The sequence below is a fragment of the Xylocopa sonorina genome, unplaced genomic scaffold (genome assembly GCF_050948175.1).
Source record: "Xylocopa sonorina isolate GNS202 unplaced genomic scaffold, iyXylSono1_principal scaffold0048, whole genome shotgun sequence".
NCBI classification, from domain to species: domain Eukaryota; kingdom Metazoa; phylum Arthropoda; class Insecta; order Hymenoptera; family Apidae; genus Xylocopa; species Xylocopa sonorina.
Genome location: NW_027490119.1, coordinates 1,473,995 through 1,483,298, shown reverse-complemented (window position 1 = coordinate 1,483,298; position 9,304 = coordinate 1,473,995).

The window sequence follows — 9,304 nt, the reverse complement described above, 5'->3', positions numbered from 1 at the left end:
GACATCTGCAAACGCTACTTCCTAGAAAGGAAGTGTCGCCTTTTAATTGGTTTGAAGTGTATGCGTGGTATAAAAGACACTTCACAATGAATATTATATCTTATCATGAAACATAGAAATGAGATGCGATATCGCGTGTTGAAAAGATTTAGAACCCTAATGCTACCATACGTAGACATCTGCAAACGTTATTTCCTAGCAAGGAAGTGTTGCGTTTACATTCATTTTAAGTGTATGCCAGGTATACATGACACTTCCTAATGAATATTACGTCTTATCATGAAACATAGAAATGAGTTGCTATATCTCGTTTTAAGAAGCATTAGAACTCTATTGCTTCGATACGTAGACTTCTGCAAACGCTACTTCCTAGCAACGAAATGTCGCATTTACATTCTTTAGAGCTAAATACGAGGTATACATAACAGTGCACTATGTATATTATATCTTATCATGAAACATAGAAATGAGTTGCGATATCGCGATTTAAGAAGCATTAGAACTCTATTGCTTCGATACGTAGACATCTGCAAACGCTATTTCCTAGCAAGGAAGTGTCGCATTTACATTCCTTTGAAGTGAGTACGAGGTATACATGACACTTCGCAATGAATATTATATCTTATCAGCAAACATAGAAATGATATGCGATATCGCGATTTAAAAAGCATTAGAAATCTATTGCCACGTTACGTAGACATCTGCAAACGCTATTTAATCGCAAGGAACTGTCGCATTTACTATCTTTTAAAGTGAGTACGAGGTATACATAACACTCCACAATGAATATTATACCTTATCATGAAACATAGAAATGAGATGCAATATCGCGTTTTAAGAAGCATTAGAACTCTATTGTTACGATACGTAGACATCTGCAAACGTTATTTCCTAGCAAGGAAGTGTCGCATTTACATTCATTTGAAGTGAGTACGAGGTATACATGACACTTCGCAATGAATATTATACCTCATCACGAAACATAGAAATGAGGTGCGATATCGCGATTTAAGAAGCATTAGAACACTATTGCTTCGATACGTAGACATCTGCAAACGCTATATCCTAGCAAGGAAGTGTCGCATTTACATTCTTTTAAAGTGAACACGAGGTATACATAACACTCCGCAATGAACATTATACCTTATCACGAAACGTAGAAATGCAATGCGATATCGCGATTTAAGAAGCATTAGAAATCTATTGCTACAATACGTAGACATCAGCAAACGCTATTTCCTAGCAAGGAAGTGTCGCATTTACATGCTCTTGAAGTGAATACGAGGTATGCATGACACTTCGCAATGAATATTATATCTTATCATGAATCATGGAAATGAGATTCGATATCGCGATTTAAAAAGCATTAGAACACTATTGCTACGATACGTAGACATCTGCAAACGCTATTTAATAGCAAGGAAGAGACGCATTTACATTCTTTTGAAGTGAATACGGGGTATACATAGCACTCCATAGTGAATATTATACCTTACCGCGAAACATAGAAATGAGATGCGATATCGCGATTTAAGAAGCATTAGAACTCTATTGCTTCGTTACGGAGACATCTGCAAACGCTATTTCCTAGCAAGGAAGTGTCGCATTTTCATTTTTTTGAAGTGAATACGATGTAGACATAACAGTCCACAATGAATATTATACCTTATCATGAAACATAGAAATGAGAAGCAATATCGCGTTTCAAGAAGCATTAGAACTCTATTGTTACGATACGTAGACATCTGCAAACGTTATTTCCTAGCAAGGAAGTGTCGCATTTACATTCATTTGAAGTGAGTACGAGGTATACATGACACTTCGCAATGAATATTATACCTCATCACGAAACATAGAAATGAGGTGCGATATCGCGATTTAAGAAGCATTAGTACACTATTGCTTCGATACGTAGACATCTCCAAACGCTATATCCTAGCAAGGAAGTGTCGCATTTACATTCTTTTAAAGTGAATACGAGGTATACATAACACTCCGGAATGAACATTATACCTTATCACGAAACGTAGAAATGCAATGAGATATCGCGATTTAAGAAGTATTAGAACTCTATTGCTACAATACGTAGACATCAGCAAAAGCTATTTCCTAGCAAGGAAGTGTCGTATTTACATGCTTTTGAAGTGAATACGAGGTATGCATGACACTTCGCAATGAATATTATATCTTATCATGAATCATTATAATGAGATTATATATCGCGATTTAAAAAGCATTAGAACACTATTGCTACGATACGTAGACATCTGCAAGCGCTATTTAATAGCAAGGAAGAGACGCATTTACATTCTTTTGAAGTGAATACGGGGTATACATAGCACTCCATAGTGAATATTATACCTTACCGCGAAACATAGAAATGAGATGCGATATCGCGATTTAAGAAGCATTAGAACTCTATTGCTTCGTTACGGAGACATCTGCAAACGCTATTTCCTAGCAAGGAAGTGTCGCATTTTCATTTTTTTGAAGTGAATACGAGGTATACATGACACTTCGCAATGAATTTTATATCTTATCATGAAACATAGAAATGAGATGCGATATCGCGTTCTAAGAAGTGTTAGAACTCTATTGCCACGATACGTAGACATCAGCAAATGCTATATCCCAGCAAGGAAGTGTCGCACTTACATTCTTTTGAAGTGAATACGAGGTTGACAAAACACTCCACAATGGATATTATATCATATCAGGAAACATTGAATGAGATGCGATTTCGCGTTTTAAGAAGCGTTAGAACTCTATTGCTTCGATACGTAGACGTCTGGAAACGTAATTTCCTAGAAAAGAAGTGTCGCATTTACATTCAATTGAAGTGCAGACGAGGAACACATAACACTTCGCAATGAATTTTGTATCTTATCATAAGACATGGAAATGTCATGCGATATCACGATTTAAGTTGCACTAGAACTCTATTTCTACGATACGTAGACATTTGCAACGATATTTCCCAGCAAGGCAGTGTCGCATTTACATTCTTTTGAAGTGAATACGAGGCATACATGATACTTCGCAATGGATATTATAACTTACCATGAAACATAGAATTGAGATGCGATATCGCTTTTTAAGAAGCGTTAGAACTCTATTGCTACTATACGTAGACATCTGCAAAAGCTATTTCCTAGCAAGGATGTGTCGCACTTACATTCTTTTGAAGTGAATACCAGGTATATATAACACTCCACAATGAATATTATATCTTATCTTGAAACATAGAAGCGAGATACGATATCGCGTTTTAAGAAACATTTGAACTTAGTTGCTACGATACGTAGATATCTGGAAATGCTATTACCTAGCACGGAAGTGTCGCATTTTCATCCTTTTGAAGTGAATACGAGGTATACATGACACTTCGCAATTAATTTTATATCTTTTCATGAATCATAGAAATGACATGTGACATCTCGTTTTAAGAAGCATTAGAACACTATTGTTTCGATACGTAGACATCTGGAAACGCTATATCCTAGCAAGGAAGTGTCGCATTTACATTCTTTTGAAGTGAATACGAGGTATACATGACACTTCGCAATGAATATTACATTTTGTCGTAAAACATAGAAATGAGATGCGATATCGCGTTATAAGAAGAATTAGAACACTATTGCTTCGATACGTGGACATCTGGAAACTCTATTTCCTAGCAAGGACGTGTCGCATTTACATTCATTTGCAGTGCATGCGAGGTATACATGACACTTCGCAATGTATATTATATCTTATCGTGAAACATTAAAATGAGATGTGATATCGCGTTTTAAGAAGCGTTAGAATTCTATTGCTTCGATACGTAGACATCTGCAAACGCTATTTCGTAGCAAGGAAGTGTCGCAATTACATTCTTTTGAAGCGAATACGAGGTATACATAGCAATCCAGAATGAATACTATATCTTATCACGAAACATAGAAATGAAATGCGATATCGCGATTTAAGAAGCATTAGATCTCCATTGCTTCGATACAGAGACATCTACAAACGCTATTTCCTATCAAGGAAGTATCGCATTTACATTCTTTTGAGGTGAATACGATGTAGACATAACACTCCACAATGAATATTATACCTTATCATGAAACATAGAAATGAGATGCGATATCGCGAATTAAGAGGCATTAGAACTCTATTGCTTCGATACGTAGATATCTGGAAACGTTATTTCCTAGAAAGGAAGTGTCGCATTTACATTCATTTAAAGTGTGGACGAGGAATACATAACACTTCGCAATGAATATTATATATTATCATGAGACATAGATATGCGATGCGATGCGATATCGCGTTTTAAGAAGCATTAGAACTCTATTGCTTCGAGACGTAGACATCTGCAAACGCTATTTCCTAGGAAGGAAGTGTGGCATTTACATTCATTTAAAGTGCAGACGTGGAATGCGTAACACTTCGCAATGAATATCGTATATTATCATGAGACATAGAAATGATATGCGATTTCGCGTTTTAAGAAGCATTAGAACTGTATTGCTTCGATACGGAGACATCTGCAATCGCTATTTCCTAGCGAGGAAGAGTAGCATTTACATTCTTTTGTAGTTAATACGTGGTACACATATCACTGCACAATGAATATTATATCTTATCATGAGACCTAGAAATGAGATGCGATATCGCGTTTTACGAAGCATTAGAACTCTATTATTTCGATACGTAGACATCTGGAAACGCTACTTCCTAGCAAGGAAGTGTCGCAATTACATTCTCTTGAAAGGAATACGAGGTATACATGACACTTCGCAATTAATATTATATCTTATCATGAATCGTAGAAATGAGATGCGTTATGACGATTTAAGAAGCATTATAATTCTATTGGTTCGATACGTAGACATCTGCAAATGATATTTCCTAGCAAGGAAGTGACGCAATATAATTCTTTTGAAGTGAATACGAGGTATTGATAGCACTGCACAATGAATATTATATCTTATCATGAAACATTGAAATGAGATGCGATGTCGCGATATAAGCAGCATCAGAAATCTATTGCTCCGATACGTAGACATCTGCAGACGCTACTTCCTAGCAAGGAAGTGTAGCATTTATATTCATTTGTAGTGAATACGAAGTACACATGACACTCCGCAATGAACATTATATCTTATCATGAAACATAGAAATGAGATGCGATATCGCGTCTTGAGATGATTTAGAACTCTAATGCTACGATACGTAGACATCTGCAAACGCTATTTCGTAGCAAGGAAGTGTCGCATTTACATTCTTTTGAAGTGAACACGAGGAATACATGATACTGCGCAATGAATATTATACCTTATCATGAAACATAGAAATGAGTTGTGGTATCGCGATTTAAAAAGCATTAGAACTCTATTGCTTAGAGACGTAGACATCTGCAAACGTTATTTCCTAGCAAGGAAGTGTCGCATTTATATTCTTTTGAAGTGAGTACGAGGTACACATGACACTTCGCAATGAATATTATATCTTATCATGAAACACAGAAATGAGATACGTAGCAATCTGCAAACGCTGTTTCCAGGCAAGGAAGTGTCGCATTTACATTCGATTGAAGTGAATACGAGGTATACATGACACTTCGCAATGAATATTATATCTTATCAATGAACATAAATATGAGATACGATTTAGCCTTTTAAGAAGCAATAGCACTCTATTGCTACGATACGTAGATATCTGGAAACGCTATTTCCTAGCAAGGGAGAGTCGCATTTACACTCTTTTGACGTGAATACGAGGTATACATGCCACTTCGCAATGAATATTATATCTTATCATGAAACATAGAAATGAGATGCGACATCTCGTTTTAAGGAGCATTTGATCTATATTGTTTCGATACACAGACATCTGCAAACGCTATTTCCTAGCAAGGAAGTGACGCATTATCATTCTTTTGAAGTGAATACGAGGTATACATAACATTGCACAATGAACATTATATCTTATCGTGATACATATAAATGAGAAGCGATATCGCTATTTAAGCGGCATTAGAACACTATTGCTTCGATACCTAGATGTCTGCAAACGCTGCTTCCTAGCAAGGAAGTGTCGCATCTACATTCCTTTGAAGTGAATACGAGGTGTACATGACACTCCGCAATGAATATTATATCTTATCATGAAACATAGAAATGAGATGCGATATAGGGATTTAAGAAGAATTAGAACTCTATTGCATCGATACGCAGACATCTGCAAACGCTACTTCCTAGCATGGAAGTGCCGCATTTACATTCATTTGTAGTGTATGCGAGGTATACATGACAATTGGCAATGAATACTATATCCTATCAAGAAACATAGATATGAGATGCGATATCGCGTTCTAAGTAGCATTAGAACTCTATTGCTACGATACGCAGACATCTAGAAACCCTACTTCCTAGCAGCGAATTGCCGCATTTTCACTCGTTTGAAGTGTGTGCGAGGTATACACTTCGGATCAAACTTCGCACTTATTATTATATCTTATTATGAAACATAGAAATGAGATGCGATATCCCGTTTTAAGAAGCCTTAGAACACTATTGCTTCGATACGGAGACATCTACAAACGCTATGTCCTGGTAAGGAAGTGTCGCATTTACATTATTTTGAAGTGAATACGAGGTATACATGACACTTCGCAATGAATATTATATCTTATCACGAAACTTAGAAATGAGATGCGACATCTCGTTTAAAGGAGCATTTGATCTATATTGTTTCGATACACAGACATCTGGAAACGCTATTTCCTAGCAAGGATGCGGCGCATTTACCTTCTTTTGAAGAGAGTACGAGGTATACATGACACTGCACAATGAATATTATATCTTATCATGAACCATAGAAATGAGATGCGATATCGCGTTTTAAAAAGCATTGGAACTCTATTGCTACGACGCGTAGATATCTGCAGACGCTATTTCCTAGCAAGGAAGTGTCGCATTTACATTCTTTTGAAGTGAATACTAGGTATACATAACACTCCACAATGAATATTATATCTTATCATGAACCATAGAAATGAGATGCGATATCGCGTTTTAAAAAGCATTGGAACTCTATTGCTACGATGCGTAGATATCTGCAGACGCTATTTCCTAGCAAGGAAGTGTCGCATTTACATTCTTTTGAAGTGAATACTAGGTATACATAACACTCCACAATGAATATTATATCTTATCATGAAACATAGAAATGAGATGCGATATCGGGATTTAAGAAGCATAAAACTCAATTTCTTCGATACGTAGACATCTGCAAACGCTATTCCCTAGCAAGGAAGTGTGGTATTTACATTCTTTTGGAGAGATTACGAGGTATACATGACACTCCACAATGAACATTATATCTTATCATGAAACATAGAAATGTGATGCGATATCGCGTTTTAAGATGCATTGGAACTCTATTGCTACGATACGTAGACATTGGCAAACGCTATTCCCTAACAAGGAAGTGTCGTACTTACATTCTTTTGAAGAGAATACGAGGTATACATGACACACCACAATGAATATTATATCTTATCATGAAACATAGGATTGAGATGCGACATCGCGATTTAAAAAGCATTAGAACCCTATTGCTGCGAAACGTAGATATCTGGGAACGACAGTTAACAGAAAGCAAGTGTCGCATTTACATTCCTCTGAAGTGAATACGAGGTATACATAACACTCCACAATGAATATTACATCTTATCACAAAACAGAAATGGGATGCGATTTCGCGATTTAAGATGCATTAGAACTCTATTGCTACGATACGTAGACATCTGCAGACGCTATTTCCGAGCAAGGAAGTATCGCATTTACATTCTTTTGAAGTGAATACGAGGTATACATATACATACCCTCCGCAAAGAATATTATATCTTATCGTGAAACATAGAAATGAGATGCGATATCGCGATTTAAGAAGCATTAGACCTCTATTGCTACGATACGTAGATATCAGCGAACGCTATTTCCTAGCAAGGAAGTGTCGTATTTACATTCTTTTGGAGAGAATACGAGGTATACATGACACTCCGCAATGAAAATTATATCTTATCCTAGTACAGAAATGAGGGGCGATATCTCGTTTTTGGAAACATTAGAACCCTTTTGCTTCGATACTTAGACATCTGCCAACGCTATTTCCTAGGAATGAAGTGTCGCCTTTTAATTCGCATGAAGTGTATGCGTGGTATACAAGACTCTTCGCAATGAATATTATATCTTATCATGAAACATAGAAATGAGATGCGATATCGCGTCTTGAGATGATTTAGAACTTTAATGCTACGATACGTAGTCATCTGCAAGCGCTACTTCCTAGCACGGAAGTGTCGCATTTACATTCATTTGTAGTGCATGCGAGGTATACATTACACTTCGCAATGAATATTATATCTTAACATGAAACATTGAATTGAAATGCGATATCGCGTTTTAAAAAGCACTAGAACTCTATTCCTTCGATACGTAGACATTTACAAACGCTATTTCCTAGCAAGGAAGTGACGCATTTACATTCATTTGAAGTGTATGCGAGGTATAAGTGACAATTCGCAATGAATATTTTATCTTACCATGAACATAGAAATGAGATGCGATATCGCTTTTTACGAAGCATTAGAACTCTATTGCTACGATACGTAGGCATCTGGAAACGCTATTCAATAGCAAGGTTGTATCGCATTTACATTACATTGAAGTGAATACGAGGTATACATAACAATCCACAATGAATTTAATACCATATAACGAAACATAGAAATGAAATGCGATATCGCGTTTTAAGAAGCATTAGAACTATATTGCTACGATACATAGACACCTGCAAACGCTATTTCGTAGCAAGGAAGTGTCGCATTTACATTCTTTTGAATCGAATACGAGGTATACATAGCAATCCACAATGAATATTATATCTTATCACGAAACATACAAATGAGATGCGATATCGCGTTGGGAGAAGCGCTAGAACACTAATGCTACGATATGTAGACATCTGCAAACGCTATTTCCTAGCAAGGAAGTGTCGCATTTACATTCCTTTGAAAGGAATAGGAGGTATACATGACACTTCGTAATAAATATTATATCTTATCATGTAACATAGAAATGAGATGCGATATCGCGATATAAGGGGCATTAGAACTCTATTGCTTCGGTACGTAGACATCTGGAAACGTAATTTCCTAGCAAGGAAGTGTCGCATTTACATTCATTTGAAGTGTATGCTAGGTATACATGACATTTCGCAATGAATATTATATCTTATCATGAAGCATAGA